We start from the raw sequence: 19,258 nt of genomic DNA, 5'->3' as shown, positions 1-19,258 counted from the left end.
TGTGTGTGTGTGTGTGTGAACTGATCTTCATATACAGCAGCACCTCCAGAAAGTGTTTAAAGGGAGGACACACCTGTTCTGCTGCGGCATACCTTAAACCAAAATACATTTCTGGAGCTTACATGGAGAAACAGCTACTTTAATAGATAAATGTTGCCTTAAATGAATTTAAAGAGAAAGGTTAGCAAACTTCAAGAATTGCATGTCTAAACAACAAAGTTAATGTGAGAGCAGTAAAGGAATCTTCAAGAGATCACAATGTGTTGCTCCATTCCATTTTCGAGGAAGAATTCCTAAATACAATCAGCAGCTTGATTCTCTCAAACCTTTCTGATATATATATATAATTTTTTTTTTTTTACCAGTTTCTTAACCGAGTTTGACTGCACTGGAATTTATCTGCAATGTATCTGTCTGAATCTGTAAAGTGCATTTAGATATGGCTTTGTTTTGAATGGGTGCTTTATAAATAAGTTGATTGATTTAAAGATGAATCGGTTGAAACATTAAGACAGTTAGAGCATAACATTCTGGGGTCATTTATGTCCCTCAGTTTACATTAAAACCTGTGAAAAGTTGTGACCCAAAAATAGCAAAAACAAAATTCTTAATTTCAGGAATATTTTCAATGTATCAACATAAAACCTTCAACAAATGATCTTTGATTAATATCCTGCCTTCATTCCAGGAGCTCTTAAAAATTCATGGCTTGTTGGATCAAATCCACACGTTAATAAATGGCACAAGCTTCCATGTCTGCAGTTGATTCTTCATCTACGTTTTCTGCATTGTGAAAGTTATCGGGAAAGAGTTGTTTTAATAATTGTTTGTACCAATGACGTGTTTTTGTGTTGCTAAAATTAAAATGGTGATCAATATATCCTTATTGCACAATACTTTTGCCATTAACATGGCAACAGGGAGAATTCTGCTTTGAAAAAAACATGCTTTTACTTTCATACTAACATTCAAGAATTTTGATTCAAATTATTTCCAATATTTGTTGGAAGCCAAACCTTTTGCATAAAATATGTTTGTTACTGGATGATCAATAATGTCTAAACGATTTGTGCTGTTGGTCAGTTAAGATGTTAAAATGTTTTTGTTTACCTTCTTCAAATTCAGAAGTTTCATTAGTATTTGGTAGATTTGCCTTTTAAACTTATGACTTGTGTCGGACAAGCTTTTCACAATACAGGGTTTCCCCCAGAAAACTTGTTAAGCCCGTTGGTCGGGCGCCGAGGCGCTCCACCGTGTTTTTGTATTAAAAGATGTTAAGTAGACAATAAAAGTAAAAATATCAGTGGGTAATTATATGTTATGGGAAAACATTGTCAGTGAACTGCTATATAAACCCACAACCAGTCTTAAAAACAACTAATCAAAATATACAATTAAAATGAATATCAATTATGTCCACTTCTGTTAAATCCAAATTGAGCTTCAGGGGCCTCATGAATGCTAATATTTTAACATAGACCACCGATATATAAATGTAGCATTTGTTTATTGAGATTATCATTGCTGCTAAATTTGACATAATGGTTTCAGCAAATATAAATTAAAAAACTTTAAATGATTTAACATTTATATGCAAGATTTTAAGGAGCTGGCAAGTTTACTTTGTAGAAGTTCAAAGAATAATATTCATAGTCAGATTGGTTTGTTACCACAACTACAATCTGATGCTGAGTTTAATCTTTCAGTTTCAGCTCCGTTTGTTCACAAATACAAATTAGTAAACTGCATTTATAATTTATTGCTTTTTAGGTTTGCCAGTTAAACTACTCCCCCTGTCCTAGATTTCACTCAATCTAACACAGAACCTGTTAGAGGTGCTGATATTTTTTAGCAACAAAAGGGGCCCCTAAGTCAGATTCAGCTCCAGGCCTCATACAGCCTTGGACCGGCCCTGCATGATGAGGTAATCTGCTGCACTACGCAGAGATGCCCAACAAACGGGAGATTTCATTCAATGCTGCTAATGTGGCTTGAGTAGTTCTTCCATTTCGTGTCTTGAGTTTTTAACAAGGAAACACAGGAACCATTTTGGTTGGTCGAGTTTATGGACTTGTTTTTCAGATGTCTGGTGGCCGCGTTCATTAACTCTGTCTGACTAAGTGGGCAAAACATTTGATACGGTTTGGTGCTTAGTGTAACCGGAAAAATTATTATTAATAATAAAATAATATAAAATCAGCGTGATGCGTGACTGCGAGGAGAGGAAAAGCTCCTCACCGGGTTAAACCTGCACGATGAGTGATTAGCGCTGGGTCGTTAACCGCTAACGCACCGGCTAACCGGGAACACGGACCTAAGCTTTATAGGGAAGACAGGACCAAACGCTGGGCAGCGTGTTGAGATGTAAACGTCGCATAATGTTTTGTTCACAAACACAAATCATTCTCACCTCAAAGCTCCTCTGAAAGCGCGACTACATGTTATTCCTGCGGTTCACGTAGAGCTGCGCAACCAGAGCTAACCAGAGCTAACCAGAGCTAACGCGGTGGGTTTAAACTCTTACCTTAATCAATAACTCATCATAACTAATCACAATTCCTCACAGGGGGTTGATGTAAATATCCACAGCGGTCAGTCTGTGTCCAGTTCGAGTGAAAGGAGGAGCGGGATCCGCGCTGAGGTTAACTTTAGACATCCAGCTGCTGCAGCGCGAGGCAACGAGCAGAGACCAGCGCTGTGATTGGTCCGGCTTTAAATGCATTAACTATAAACATATCTTCTATAAACACATCTTTTAGGAATAAATCTGCTCTGATAGTGAAACGCTCGGAGCAACAGAAACACTTGCAATGCGGCTTAAAAAAAAGGCGATTTTTTTTTTTATTAAAAAAAAAAAAAAAAAAACCAAAAAACCCCAAGAAAGGCTTAGCCTGGCGGTGGCCCTAGTAAAGCATGGCGGGCCGCCAGGCCTATAACACACTGGGGGAAACCCTGCAATAGTTTGCTTGAATTTCAGCCCAGTCTTCCCAACTAAACTAGTGCAACTAAATCAAGCTTTTTGACTCACACACACTTTGTTGGTTCTTCCAACAAACTTTCCATTAGACTGAGATTCGGACTTTGTGATGGAAACTCCAGACCACAGGCTTTCAAATCCACAAGGCTCTTTAAACTGTAACCAATTTGGCAGTATGATTAGGGTCACTGTCCATTTGAAAGACCCAATGGTGCCCAAACTGTTACTGCTTGGTTGACATGATGATGTGCAGGGTTCCCCCCCCCAGAAAAATTGCCATCCATCCATCCATCCATCCATCCATCCATCCATCCATCCATGGATGGATGGATGGATGCATACATACATGTATGTATGTCCCTAGCGAATGTTTTGGGCAAGAGGCAGGGTCACCCTGGACAGGTCACCAGTCTGTCGCAGGGCACCCAGGGGCTCAATAAACGCTAATATTGTAACACAGACCACAGATACATTTATTTATTGAGATGATCAATGCTACTAAATTTGATTTAATGGTTTCGGCATACATAAATTAAAATATTTAAAATTGTTTAACATTTAAATGTAAGATTTTAAGGAGCTGACAAGTTTACTTTGTAAAAGTTCAAAGAACAATATTTATAGTTTTTGTTACCACAGCAACAATCTGATGCTTTGAATTTAATCTTTGAGTTTAAGCTCTGTTTGTTTAGAAATACAAATGCAAAAAACTGCAATTATAACTGTTTTTTTTGTTTGGCCAATTAAACTACTCCCTTCTCCCAGATTTCACCAAATCTAACACAGAAGCTGTTAGAGGTGATTATGTTTTTAGCAGCAAGAGGGGCTCTTAAGTCAAATTATGCTGGAAGCCTCATACAACCTTGGACCGGCCCTGCATGATGGGGCCGGTTAGAGACGCGCAACAAATGGGAGATTTTATGAAATGCTGCTAATGTGACTTAAGTAGTTCTTCCATTTTGTGTCTTTTGAGTTTTTAATAAGTGTCACAGAAACTGTTTTGGTTGCTGGAGTTAATGGGAGGAGATTTTCTGATTTCTGCGTGGCTGTGGGCATTAATTCTGTCTGACTAAGTGGACAAAGCATTTGGTATGGTTTGATGCATTGTGCAACCGGAAAAATAATACTAAAAATAATATAAAACCAGCATGGTGCGTGACTGCGAGGAGAGCGTGAAAGCTCCTCACAGGGCTGAACCTTCATGATGAGGTTAGTGCTGCCCAAATGGGAACACATGCATAAACTTTACAGGGCAGACAGAGCCACACGGTGGGCAGCGTGTTAAGATGTAAATACCCCACATAATTCTTAGTTCACAAAAAAAAATCATTCTCATCACTCCCTCAACTCACCTCTGAAAGCGCCACAAGTTATTCCTGCAGTTCACATAGAGCTGCACAACCAGAGCTAACACGGCGGGCTTTAAACTCTTACCTTGACGTCCAGTTTTCCAAAGAATCATAAGCCCCTCACAGGGGCTTGATGTAAATAAATATCCATACAGGTCAGCCTGTGTCCAGTTTGAGTGAAAGGAGACGCGTGATCCGCGCTGAAGTAAACTTAAGGGATCAAGCAGCGGCAGCGCGGGAGGCAACGCACAGAGGTGCCAGCTGTGTGATTGGTCCATGCTCCCGGCTTTAAATGCATAAACTATAAACCTATCTTTTAGCATTAAGTCTGCTCCGCCAGTGAAATGCTCAGAGCGAGAAAGACGTTTGCAATCCGGCTTAAAAAAAACCCCTGACCTGTTCCTTCCTCACGTTGTTGTCTGACATGTGAAGTGCACCAGTCCCTCTTGAAGCAACGAAGCCCAAAACTGATTCTTCCACTCCTGTACTTCACAGTTGGGATATTATTTTCTGATATGCAATCTCCTCAAAAGTAGAATATAAAAATACCATTTGTTGACCCAGTGGGGGACGTTAAGGTCTGCGGGAGCATGCCCATTCACCCAAAGGTAAAAAATAAGAACAAGAGGCTGTACAGCAAGGACAAATTTCCAACATAACAATGCTCATAATGCCCAAACAGTTATATTTTTAGATTTATTAAACACAGATCTCTAAGCATTGGATTTTGTCCCTGAGTTATTGCAAACCGTAATGTGTTGCTGTTGGAGTAATTGCTTCTTCATTACTGAGTGGCAATTTGGGTCATGTTGGTACAGGACTTTCATTGTGGAAAATGATATATTACCAGCTTCACCTGGATTTTCAGAGTTGCTGTTATTGTTTCAGGGTATACACTGTGTATGTAAATATGTTTTAAATGCAAGTGTATGAAAGCATTAATTAAAATGCTTCTTGGTTCATGTAAATAAATCTACTAATCACAAAATTTAACAGCAACCCTCAGCTATGTTGCAAACAGGGTCGGAAAGTAATGTACATAACAAATGACATCCTGAATTACCTCTTTGCAGGGCAATAAAGGCTGTTTGTATTCTACTCTATTCTGGGTCATCCAAATTTCTTGAAACTCCAACCTGAACTGGTTGACACAGCTTATTGGCCACTGACCTGCTGGTAGTAGTATACTGAGTATAAGTGTCACAATGAGCAATAAATCAATTAATCACATGGTAATTTCCATTATCATGAATGTTTTTGTTGTTTCATTGTTTCTACCAAAGACTGGATGATAAAAGTCTTCAGTCTTTGGTCCCAGTTAGCCTGGCTATTTGAAGAACAATTTTGTTTAGAAGCTACTGTTTTCATTCCATCTGTTTTGGGTGTTTTGATTATTTATTTTGCATATTTAAAATGTCTTCCAGATCCAGTGTTAAATGTTTGTTGAAAGTTTATTGATCTTTGAGAGGGTGTACTTGCATTTTTTTTGCCATTATCATCATGTTACTTGACAATGGTCTCACATTATTGTTTATCACAATAACTTTTGTGACAATTCATCCAGCAAAAGTTATTGCAACAGGTCTAACTGTAAGTATTTCTGTCTGGTGAGAGTCGTAGGAAGTCCTGGAAATTTGTATGGGTAGCCATGGCCCATCAACCCCCTTTTTTGTGGTTGCACCACTGGTGCTGTTTGCTCTGGGTGTGTGAAATGCAGGTTTGCACACTGTCAGTGAACTGTTGGCTCTCTCATTGAGGGCATCATTGTTTTGGCAAGCAGGTGTCAAACCTAAGGCAGGCTGTCGCCAGCGTTGCTAAATGACAGGAAGAGGCTGAAGGGAGACGGAGTGAAATGTAAGAGTAGAAGAGGAGAGGGAGCAGGCGGTGAAAGCTGAGATGTCTGAAGAGATCATGGGAGGGAGATGCAGCAGAAAGTTAGATTTCTCGACAGATGCATCTCGACTGGAGTTGTGAAATGGTGGGCCTGTGTGTGTGTGTGTGGGTGGCTGCTCATTACAGTCATTGGTGAGTGGGTGGGTGGGTGTCTAGACATGGACGGCTGCACAAAAGGGTTTTCTAAAACATGCCCTTGCAACATATAGCATCATCCCTTCACTGCTGTACTGCTATGAAAGTTGTTCTGCTCCCAGTATCACTTCCTCTTCCTCACTGGTCCATCAAACACCCACCTGAACTCATCTGGCCCTGGTCATGTGACCAGCTGTGTAAGGTTCAGGAAGAAGGCAACTACAGTTTCTGTGTTAGCCTCCCTGGTTTGGAAGAGTAAACTGAAGTAACTTCATTTCCTGAAGCTGGAGACTGATTTCTTTTTGACAGTCCTGGTGATGCTACTGCAGGAAATGAAGTTGTGGGTAGAGAAAACGTAACACTTCATGTGTACACAGTGTGTGGTGAGTTGCCCTGAGTTGATAGCACATGTAGCGTACACACACAGTGAGGTAGCTCGGGTTTCCCGGCTTGTTTCCATCTGATACCAGAAAACAGAAAACTCCTCTTCATGTTGAAAAGTTTTTGCACAAAAAACGAGGATTTTTTTCTGTTGTGTGTGACTTAAACTCTTGACTAAAGTTCAGAGAAAATATATAACCTTATCAGTTATGCATGCAGCCCAGGAAACTTATATACATGCATCCACAGCATCCACAGTATCAGTCAAGTCTGTTCAGTTGTTAATGTCTGCAGGACAGCTGTCGAATCAGTCCTCTTCCATCCTAGTTGTGTGGGCTATAATTATTGATTGATATGCATGAATTGTTTGCATTAGAGAAAAATGGTATATTTGACACAAGTACGGTGTAGAAATAAGAGTTTTAATTTTCAGATTAGTGATACCAGAGAAAGCTGCTGTCTTATCTGTCACAATAACTACTTTTGCACCCTAAGCTACACGTGATATAGATGTACACATGTATCGACAAGTTGAAAGCAGCAGGAATGAAGAGCATACACACTGTTAAAGTGGCTCCTTCAACTGGATTTACTGCTCTGTCAACAATGTGAAAATTTCCTTCAGGGTAATTTATTAAATTATTATTTCTGTGTGAGGTAATTTAGGTTAGAATTCCAAAAGGTTCAACTAGAGAGTGAGAACCACTTTGATGGATGGATGTTGGAGGAAATGATGTCACATGCACCAACAGACACGCGTTTGCTCACTTGGAAACCTCAGCTGAGATGGTCACATGGTCATACATCGACGCAGATTAATCTTTTTAATCTCAGGCATGATCATCTGAGACCCAACATTTAAAAAACTAAAATCTAAGTTTTAGTTTTAGTCCCTGCTCTCCCTATGCATTGCTATGGGCAGGCCCCAACAATTCCAGCAGAAATTTTACGGGGCCTGCCAAAGTGTGCCCATCGGATTTTTAATAAATCATTCTGATGCTAAAAATGAGCTATAATGCTAAAGAAAGCTGCAATGTAGTCAATAACCTGCGGGGAGTCAGAAGCATGTTCACTAAGCTGTACTTGTACCATTTAGTAAGTTGCATAAGTTAAAATGAGGCAAAATGCTAATACTGATCATTTTTATTTAAAACTTCTGTGTTTAAGATCTGTCTCGGTTTCACTTTGATGAACAGGGCCACTTCCTTTAGATTGCTTGTCATGTCTTTCAGTTCTGATTCGTACAATGTTTTGAATGGAATGTTTAACATGGAGTATGTCTGCATCAATTAAAGGCCATGGATGGAGCAGAATAACCAAATGGTGTTCTGTTACATATCCATCGCTGTTGTCTATGTTTAAAAATCAGGTTTGTCTGTAGCTGACTATTTTTATCTTATTTGTTTATGGGTCTTATTTTTAGCACATTGAATATTTGTGTGCTTACAGATTGCAGAAGGCTGGTTGGAGCCAGGGTTTGCGTTAAAGGAATATTTTCCATAATGGACGTATGTTTTTTTTGTTTTGTTTTTAACTTAAGAATGTGAAGCCTGTCCCTCATTTTAGCAGGTTATAATTCACATCCTTGACTGGTGCACATGTGCAGACATGCTAAACTTTATGTACACAGTTCATCACAGAGGCAACCAAAATCAATCAATAAAGAAATCATTTCTGAATATCATCTCATGGACTCTGAACTAAATGTGTCTTGCTTGCTGACCAGGAGCTGACAACATGTTGAAGAGTTGTGGACCGGACACTTTGGAGCGTCTGGTTCACAGGTGCAATCCAAACGCGTTTAATTCCAGTCTCTAGTACATACAGAACAGAGAAAACTAAAGAGAATGCAACAGGGCCATGCAGAGACCTTTGGAGGGGCGGGGGCTCAAAGTTAAAAAGGGGCTCATTGAATAAGATCTTAAAACACTGTACAATAAAATAGCAACAACCCATTCATATAAAGTCAACTAGTACTGAATTAAAAAAAAAAAAAAACAAGACTACCTGAATAATGTGGTACATGATGTTGGTCTTTTCATCCCAACTGATCACGTTCCCCTGCATATTGAAGCTTCTAACCTGGCAGCTTTACGCTCTTATAAAAATACTGTTTGATAGCAGAAACAAAGTTCAAGCTGAGGCCATTTCTGCCGCCGTCTGGGGGTTCATGCCGCAGTCAAAGAGCTATGGAGCGTCCAGGTGGCTGCACTGAATTGAAATGTAATTACATGGGATCCATTCATAATATGTTTAGTTTATGATGTTCCAACATGCGGAATTGTGGTCACTGTAATAATTTGACTAGAACATGTCCAGCTATCCAAGATGATGCAGTCATCGGTACCCGCTAGTGTTTGGGGAAAAAAAAGAAAAGAAAAAGTTACACTCGACTTTGTGCAACTTATCGGACAACCTCTGCTCAACTGCTGATGAAAAGTTCTGGGATAATGTTCTGTTTTTTGTTCTTTTAATTCTGAATAACAGACTTAGTCTAAGTGATATTTTTGACATTATTTGCCGTTAATATTGCTAATAAAGCCTGTAAGTTGCTGTGCAGCATTTTCACTTACGTGCCTATTTTGTCACTGTGACTAGTCTACGTCGACCCTATTTATTTATCATTTTATCGCTGACTTTAAAAATATGAGTATATGAATATGCAACCCTTACTTATGGACTTGACACATGGGAGTGACAAACCAGTGAAAGATTTGAGTTTCTCTGACAGCAGACGGCAACAAAAGTTTCATAATTTTCGTAGTGGAGCAAGTTTCTCTTAGCAGAAGGAGGGGCTTGCACCATTCCTGCAAGAACCATAATGCATGCACATATTTCATGCTTACAAAGTTAGGCATAGTGATTAATTGTGATTCAATGTTTTAATTGATTGACCACAGTACTTCAAATTTGATAGCCCCCTGCTATGTCTGCCTTGAAGCAATTTGCATACCTATTCTGTTGAAAATCAGGAAGGCTTTTCCAGTTCCAGTTTTCCAGTTTTAGGGCAAGGAAATAAATTTTATACAAGATTAGTTTTCCCACTGAAAATCTGCTCATATTCTGCAAACTGAGGGCATGCTGACCATTATCTTTTGCAGACTAAATTCTTATATATTTTAAGTTATGAATTAATAGATTAAATGATCTCTTAAATTTAATAGATCATTTATATAACATTAATTGAGGAACCTGTCTATAGCTTTTCTTTATTGCATTTGGCCTACTGTATTGTGATTGAGTGAACTTCCTTCACCTTTTATGGCGCACTGATGTAACAAACATACAGAAGAAACTGTAGAATGTGTGCACAAAGAGAGAAATTGGGTTGTAGGTGCAATTCGCTGAGAGTGGGAGGTGCACAAACAGACTGCTCTACTGAGTTGCTTCATTGGAATGCCAGCCATCTGATGTGGACGTGTTTTTACATGAAGACAGTTTAGGCAGCAAAAAGTATGGCAGAATGTGTGACTATTCTCTGCCCTGCTATTAATCGTTGGTGGGGAAGGTTGGATAAATGCTTAAAAAGTATCCATATATGTCAGAGATTGCTTGTTTTTTTTAGTCTCTTCAGCCTTTTCCCTCTACATTTAAAAGATCCACGATAAGTTATAAAAATAGACCTTATAAGGGAAATATTTATTTTAGATGTAAAAACAATACAGTAATAATACTGTAGGTTATTTAATTTTAATAATTTTTAATGAAATATTGTCACAGGAAAGTCGCCATATTGTTCACACTGCAATGAATTCTGGGTAAATGACATCAAAATTGGTCCAACTGCCTGGCTCCTCCAGCCAAAACAGTGATGAGTAACATTATTAAGCCTTTTCAAATTGAACCGGAGCGCATTGAAATCGATTGTAACGTAGAAATAACAAGAGGCAATGAAGGTGAGGAGGACCAGAGGACTAGGACAGAGTTGGCGTAGAAGCTGGTGATTGCTGCTGCTGCCTCCATCTTCGTAATTAAACGATGAATGAGACTTACCTCTGGTGTATGTACCTGTGTGCTCTGGTAAGTACTTCTATAGCTCTGTGTCTGGTTTGGCAATAGCTGGTTAGAGTCCAATCTTTGTTCGGTCTTTGTAGTGATTTCACATTCAGTACTGGTGGTCTAGCTCCGTTAGCGCTGCTTGTCTTTGACGTTTCTCCCAGCGTCTGTAGCGCTGTGTCCGGTGTGGCAACAGCTGTGCTGTTTAGAGTCTGGTATGGTGGAAACAGCCGTTTAGAGGGGCCTTGGTCGCTCAGATTGGTGGATTTTTTTTTTATTACAGCCAACAGTGACACAGTGTGGCATTATCTAAAATTACACCAGTCGAACACAATATGATAGAAAAAAACTCTGCGGTAAAGTTAGTCTTCCTGTGTTTATTCTATAGATTCCAGTACAAAATGGACCAAAACGCAGATGAAAAAAATGGTGACCTCCATTGGTGAAAAATCTAACAAAATATATACATTTTTGAAGTAATTATGAGTCTGGCGATATCATAAGCGGCAAATCTTTAGTTAATTGGAAAATGACAACATATTTAGGCTAACATGTTCACACTTAATAAATTACATCACTTTGTCTGAACCCAAGGTTCTTACCTAAGTTCATGCTAACCCTAAATTCTGTGAATTGAACGGAAATTAAATGTTGTTATAGCTCATCAAGATTCTTCAAAGAGTTATTGAAGATGGTGATGGCTGTCGGCAGGAAAGATCTCCTGAAGTGGTCTGTACCACAATGAACCTGAAGAAGCCTCTGACTGAAGATACTCTGTTTTCCCAAGGCAGTCTCATGAAGAGGATGGTGAGCCTTTTTAGGTCCTTGGTTCTGATGCTGATCGATGAAGAGATGATGCTCTCAACAAGACTTATAGAAGATCTGCAGCATCTGGCTGCAAACCTTGAAGGATCTTAGCTTCCTCAAGAAGTCCAGTCTGCTCTGTCCCTTCTTATAGACGCTTCACTGTTGTGTCTCCAGTCCAGTCTGATGTCCAGATGAACACAGAGATATTTATATTCCTTAACCACCTCCAGTTCTTTTCTCATGATGGAAACAGGATTTGATCTAACCCTGTTCCTCCTGAAATCAACAATCATCTCCTTTGTTTTGTTCACAATTAAGATGAGATGATTGTTCCCACACCATGACACAAAGCGGTCCACCAGCTCTCTGGACTCAGCCTCTTGTCTATCTCTGATAAACCTGACAACTGCAGAGTCATCTGTGTATTTCTGTGGACGACAGAAGTCCGACTTGTGCTGGAAGTCTGAAGTGTACAGAGAGCAAAGGAATGGTGAGAGTACAGTGCCCTGCGGTGCTCCTGTGTTGCTGACCACCTGTTTAGACACAAAGTCCTTCAGTCTAAGAAACTGTGGTCTGTTTGTGAGGTAGTCATAGATCCAGGTGATTGTTGAGGCCTCCACTTGTGTCTTCTGGAGTTTCTCACAGAGCAGATCAGGCTGAATTGTGTTAAATGCACAAAAGAAATCATTAACATGATCCTCGCAGTGCTGCTTGCTTTGTCCAGATGACAGTGGGTTTGTTGAAGTACGTGTAAAATGGCATCATCAACTCCAACCCCACGACAAAAAGCAAACTGCAAGGGCTCTTGATATGTCCTTGTCTGCTTATTCAGGTGGGCCAACAAGAGTCTCTCCAGGACCTTCATGATGTAGGATGTCAGGGCAACAGGTCGTTAATGACTGAAGGGTGAGTTTTCTTTGGTACTGGTACCAGGCAGGATCTGTTCCACAAGAGTGGAACCTTGTCTTGGGTCAGGCTAATGTTGAAGAAGGCACAGGCCTTCAGAACTCTGGGACTGAAGCCATCCGGACCTGCAGCCTTGTTCTGGTTTAGTCTCTCTAACTGTCTCTTCACCTGACCTCTAGATACAGAGAAGTGAGAGGGGGAGGCAAAAGAAGCAGCAGTATCTCCTGATTTGGTTGAAGACGAACTTGTGGAAGCATAAGGGTCCATGACTGAGGTGGATGATGGAACATCTGAGATTTGATAGGAAAGCAGTGGGTCAGAGGAAGGTGGGATGTCTGTATGACTTGTTCCTGAGCTGAACTTGTTGAAGAATATGTTCAATTTATTTGCTCTGTCTAAGCTTCCATCTATCTGATCCTCGTTTTGCTTCTTCATCCCTGACCACATATCTCTGACATTGTTCCTCTGCAATTTGTTCTTCAACTTCTTTCTGTACTTCTCCTTTATGTCTCTAATCTTGACTTTGAGCTGCTTCTGTATACTCCTAAATAACCCCTCATCTCATTCCCTAAAGGCTCTTTTTTGTCTTTAACAGTTCCTTTAGGTCACTGGTGATCCATGGTTTGTTATTCGGGAAGCATCTTACTGTTATGGTAGTAATGGTGCGGTCCACACAGAAGTTTATATAGTCAGCAGCAACAGATCTGATGACATCGCTTGAGTTATTGGCAACAGCTGAGGGGGAAATGTTAACAATTGCCAAAATAAAACTGGTGAATTCTCTTGGTAAATAATATGATCAGAAACTTACTGCCAAGAGTTCAATGTCTGAACTGCAGAGACGAGACTTCACAGTAACATGCCCTGATGAACCGTCTGTTGTTCATGGGTACTGCTAATCCACCTGCCTTCCTTTTCCTGCTGCTCTCTAAATCTCTGTCTGCTTGTATAATCACGAAGCCTGGCAGAGGGACGTTGGAGTCGGGGATATAATCCTGCAGCCATGTCTCTGTATAACACATTATGCTGCATTCCTTATACGCTTGCTGAGTACTTGTCAGGGTTTGATGTTCATCCATCTTGTTAGCTAACAATTTCACGTTGTCCACTACAATGGATGGTAGAGATGGTTGAACTTCCTCCTTCTCTCAATCCTCTTTGCTACTGCTCTGCAACCACAATGCTTCCTTTTCAACTCCACTGGTATTTATGGCTTGAGCTGTGGTATTATTTCAGCTTTCCAATGTTTATCAGCTGCTCTCTGTTATAAACCACCCTGTCGCTATGGTTACGCCTCATAAAAAAAAATACAAAAAATATTGCCAAAAAATCAGTCCAACCACACAAAATCCAAAACAAGGAGCAGTTGACCAAAAAAAAAAAAACAAAATAAGAAGTGCTCGAAAAAAAACAAAAAAATCTCTAAAAAAAAAAAAAAAGCACAGAGCTACTCCATCCTGCTGCCACCCTCAGGGGCGCAATTCCAGAATACCTGATGCTTTTATTGAGAAGTCACCAGACAGGAAATTGGTGGAAAGAAATGAGCAGAAGACATGGAGCAAAGGTCTCATGGTGGGAATCGAACTGAGGACTGCAACCTCTGTACATGGACCTCTACACTACGCAGCATAGAAGTATTTTAACTGAATAATTTGTACTTGTTTGACACCTGGTCAAACAAGTACAAATATATTTATTTATATATATTTGTACTTGTTTGACCAGGTGTCTTAACACTTTTTATTTTTGAATTAAGATTTTATATATTCCTCCATAATGTCAGAGTGCATTTCTGACCTCCCCCAGAATCTCTGGAATAAATGAGACGTACAGTGAGGTTGTTTCTGTAAAACATTGGTTAAAAATTTTTGAACAGAAAAAAATAAAGTAGTGATTAAATAAATTTTTTATAAGAAATAAGGAGACCTTCCAGTGAAATTTGTAAATTACTGAGAAGGTTTGTTACTTTCTCCTGTTAAAGACTTGTTTATTAGTACCACCTGAAATAATTTGCCTTACGGTTAAAATAAATACTGAGTCAAAGTTTCGAACAAATCAATGCATGGATGTACTACAACTTTCTTTTTGTATTAAAAGATGTTAAGTCGACAGGAAATGTAAAAATATTATTGAGTAATTATACGTTACGGAAAACATTGACAGTGAAACGATATTTAAACCCACAACTAGCCTTAAAAACAACAAATCAAAAAACAATTAAAAGGAATATCAATTATTTGCACTTCTGTTTAATCCAAATTAAGTAGGCAGCTCCATCAGGCCCCCTGGGGCTTCAGGGGTCCCATAAATGCTAATATTTTAACACATAAATTTGATTGAATGGTTTCAGCATACATAAATTAAAAGATTTTAAATTGTATAACATTTAAGATTTTAAGGAACTGGCAAGTTTACTTTGTAAAAGTTCAAAAAACAATATTCATAGTTAGATTGTTTTGTTACCATAGCAACAATCTGATGCTGTGAGTTTAATCTTTGAGGTTAAGCTCTGTTTGTTCACAAATACAAATTAGTAAACTGCAAGTATAACTTATTGCTTTTTAGGTTGGCCTATTAAACTACTCCCCCTCTCTCAGATTAAGTCCAACACAGAAGCTGCTAGAGGGAGGTGCTTTTTTAGTAGCAAGAGGGGCCCCTAAGTTAAATTCTGCTCAAGGCCTCATACAGCCTGGGACCGGCCTTGAATGATGTGTCTATTGAGTTTTTAATAAGCATCACAGAAACTGTTTTGGTCACTCAAGTTTGTGGGATGAGTTTTTCTGATCTTTGTTTCTGATCAGATCAGTTTTTCTGATCTTTGTGCACATTACATCTGGCTGACTAAGCATTTAATATGGTTTGATGCATCGTGTAACCGGAAAAATAATACAAAAATAAATAAATAAATAAATAAAACAATATAAAACCAGCATGGTGCGTGACTGCGAGGAGAGCGTGAAAGCTCCTCACCAGGCTGAACCTGCATGATGAGGTTAATGCTGGTTGGTTAACCACTAACGCTCCGGCCAACTGGGACCACATACTATTAGTGCAGACAGAGCCAGGCACTGGGCAGCGTGTTGAGATGTAAACGGCGTATATAATCTTTAGTTCACAAAGATAAATCATTCTCAACGCTCCCTCAATGCGCACCTCTGAAAGTGCCATTACAGAATGAAGTTTTTCTGTCTGCTTCTCTAATCTGGAACAAACTTGCAGAAAACTATTAAAGCACAGAGTTACTTTAAATCAAATCTAAAAAGCCTTTGCTCAGTGTTGCCTATAATTTAAGAAATCGGAACATCTTAAACTGTGCTTTGGATTCCAACCTTTATTCACTTTATTTATTCTTCTTTTCCAGTTCTAATGGTTTTTGCTGCTATTTATGCTTTCATCATGTATTGGCCCGCTTCTGAAATTTGCTCCACAAATAACCTTGACTTGACTACAGATTTTAATTGACTACAATTTTTCTTTAAGAAAAGATTTAAGAAAAGCATTAAAATGTTTTTTTCTTGCCTTTGTGGCATGAACAGTCACTAATTATTAGAGATGTGCCGATCAGGTTTTTCCTGCCGATACCAATACCGATCACCCATGAGGGTCGATCACCGATACCGATCACATAATTATTATTATTATTTATTTTTTATCATAAACACTACCGGTTACATTTTGTGGAAAAAGGAACCATGAATTCATTTTAATTTAGACAAAACTTGTTTTTAATCACTTTTTCCAAGAAGAAAACTAAACAAAACAGGCATTGTGCAAATTGTACTGCTATCAATAATACTATCTTTAACAGACTGAAAACATATGGAGGCTCTGAAGAGGCTAAATAATGCAAAGAGCCAAAATAAAACCTCTCAACATTGCCAAAAAGTTCAAGTATAAAACTTATAAAACAAATACAGGTTCCATTACAATAAACAATACAGAGTTACTGAATGAAAACTTCCTGATAGCATGGCGGCTAGCTGATTACTGCTAGTTCTGAGTGGCTGTTTCTGACTGAGTGGAGTAATTATGCAGAGCAGGGAGGAGATCAATAATTTTTTTAGAGATTATCTGTCTCATGTTAGGACAGCGAAAGTTTTAATACGTATGTAAAATGTATTTTTTTAGGTTAGATGCTGCAGCTTTAAGCAGAGGTTCAGTGTGAGAGTCACTACCAGGTGGAGCAGAAGCGGCGCTCTGTCTATGAAATATTACTACCTGTAGCGCGTAGCAGCGGTTCAACAGCGAGAGCAGAACCAGCGTCTTACATCGCAGCTCCAAGACTTAAATAATTTTGCGGGTTATTTGTTTAGCTTTCTGACCGTCATGCTAATCTGGGTGAGTGTTTGTAGCTGTGCTGCTTTACCTGCTATCTGATCCTCCATATGTCTTTTTTACTGCAGTGAGCCTCGATGTAGCCAAACTCCGTCAAGTATGGCATTGTTTTTATGTCGTATTAGCTTCGCTGTGTTGATGCATTTTGAGGATTTGTTGCTGCGCGTTTGCGCAGAGTGAAGGAAAGAGGAGACCAGCAGGACAGGCAGGCTGCTAAATGAGATGCAGGTGATCGGTATCGGCAACAAGAGCCAATGAACGCCGATCATGCACTTTTTCACGAAAATCGGCCCGATTATGATCGGTGACCGATCGATCGGCACACCTATACTAATTTTTAATATCAGGGGCAGATGCAGATACATATGTGTGGACATGTGTATGAGACAACAATAAGTGTAAAACTGAATTTACTATTTTAGAGGAATACATTGAGTCACATTTTCCCTCCACGGTTTGTACAGTGAAAACCTGTATGTCATGGAAAGTAGGCCCTCACATTAACTCTTCAACTAATTTTGAACTAATCTTGAGAGGTTTTTTGTAATATTTTAATTCTATAACTGACACTGAGAGCTCAAAATGATAAACCCCAACCATTTTGCTGTACTCCCATCAGCTTTCTAGCTATCTGCTGAACATTTTGCACTCAGTCTGAATGAACCACTGCTTTATGTAAAATTGCTCTTTGACTTAAGTTTTAGTCACCTCACTCATACTAATGATAGTATGCACTTCTGTTTAATCCAGAATGATAGCAAATATTGAGTCTTCTTTCAACAGTAGCAGGTTTCCCACCAAAAAGTATTGTTGCAGTGCTTGTGAAGGCAGGGTTCAATTATTGGAAAAAGATAGAATTTTGAGTTTCATATGGAGTAACATAATAGAGCCGATACCTTCAGATCACAATCTATACACATAAATCACTGAGCTTTTTTACAGGATGAAGCTTTGTATTTTGTGAAGGATTGCTAATTCTAATTCTTGTGGCATTTCACAAAAGACATAAATGAAGCTGTGTCCTTCGTGTACTAAAGTTTTTACCTGAGTTTTGCTCATTCACTCTGTGCTTGTGCTACACAGTGATGGACAATACTTGTTGCTTCATGGCCCAGCTCCATATTTGAGTCAAGCTGTATTGTTGGGTAAAATTTATTCTTTCAAGCCTCTTAGATGGTAAAGCAGATACAAAAGAGAAATTATAAGAAGGGACTCAATGTACCTCAAGTTATCTGTGCCTAAACTCTATTGTAAAATAAACATAAATGGGCTTGCTCTTCCACAGAATCCGGTTTGCCTTTGTTTTAGGTTCTGGTTTGATGACTGTTTTCCTGTGTTGTCTTAAGAATGAAAGTACCATGGAAGATCATAATGAATCAAACCATGTGATCACACCGGCATTCCTCTTTATGGACTGTTTCGAGGAAACCTCACACACACCTATTAAAGAAGGGTTTCTATGTATTTTCCAGGTACAGGGCTGTTTTGTAGCAAAATCAACTGATTATGTTACTTTCAGCTGTTATGAAATATGTCAAAACCTAGGGAGAGAAAATGGTCTCGTAATACTGGATTTGTAATCTTTGTAAACCTCTTTGTTTATAACTTTGGATAGTTACAGTGAAAAATATTTTGTGCATAACTCTGGGTACTTGTAAATATGTGGTCAAATGCACATACAAATATTAAGAAACTGTATATAAAGTAAACGTATACACACACACACAATTACATTTTTCATAAAAATTTAATTTTATGGAAATAAAATTTTTTAATTTCAACCTCACAATTACAAATTAAAACCTTCTCCTATGCCTATGTAAACTTCTTCATTGTGTGATTTTGTTCCGCTTACCTGGGGTCAGGACGCAGAGGTAGCAGCCTAAGTAAGGAGGCCCAGACTTCCCTCTCCCCAGCCACTTCTTCCAGCTCCTCCGGGGGAATCCCAAGGCGTTCCCAGGCCAGCCGAGAGACATAGTCCCTCCAGCGTGTCCTGGGTCTTCCACAGGACCTCCTCCTAGACACCTCACCAGGGAGGCATCCTAACCAGATGCCCGAGCCACCTCAACTGGCTCTTCTCGACGTGAAGGAGCATCAGCTCTACTCCCTCTTGGATGATTCAGATACGAGCATTTCAGCCACTTGTATCCGTGACCTCGTTCTTTTGGACATGACCCAAAGCTCGCGACCATAGATGAGGGTAGGAAAGTAGTTTGACTGGTAAATCGAGGGCTTCGCTTTTTGACTTGGCTCTCTCTTCATCGCAAGACTGGTACAGCGCCCGCTTCACTATAGACGCTGAACCAATCTGTCTGTCGATCTCCCGTTCCATTTTTCCCTAGTCCTTGTGGACAAGATCCCCAGATACTTAAACTCCTCCGCTTGGGGCAGGATATCCCTCCCGACCCAGAGAAGGCACTCTACCCTTTTCCAGCTCAAGACTCATCCAGTTGAGAGTTCACTGGATGAACTCTCTAGT

General features: G+C 39.4%; 1 protein-coding gene across 3 annotated transcripts in view; it reads left to right on the top strand.

Moving 5' to 3' along the window:
* The window catches only part of prkcba (protein kinase C, beta a), a 91,502-nt gene that overhangs the window by 1,175 nt on the left and 71,069 nt on the right, over positions 1-19,258 (top strand). The window lies entirely within an intron of this gene.

The sequence above is a fragment of the Poecilia reticulata genome, chromosome 1 (genome assembly GCF_904066995.2).
Source record: "Poecilia reticulata chromosome 1, P_reticulata-male-v2, whole genome shotgun sequence".
NCBI lineage: Eukaryota > Metazoa > Chordata > Actinopteri > Cyprinodontiformes > Poeciliidae > Poecilia > Poecilia reticulata.
This window is presented reverse-complemented; position numbering and strand designations above follow the sequence as displayed.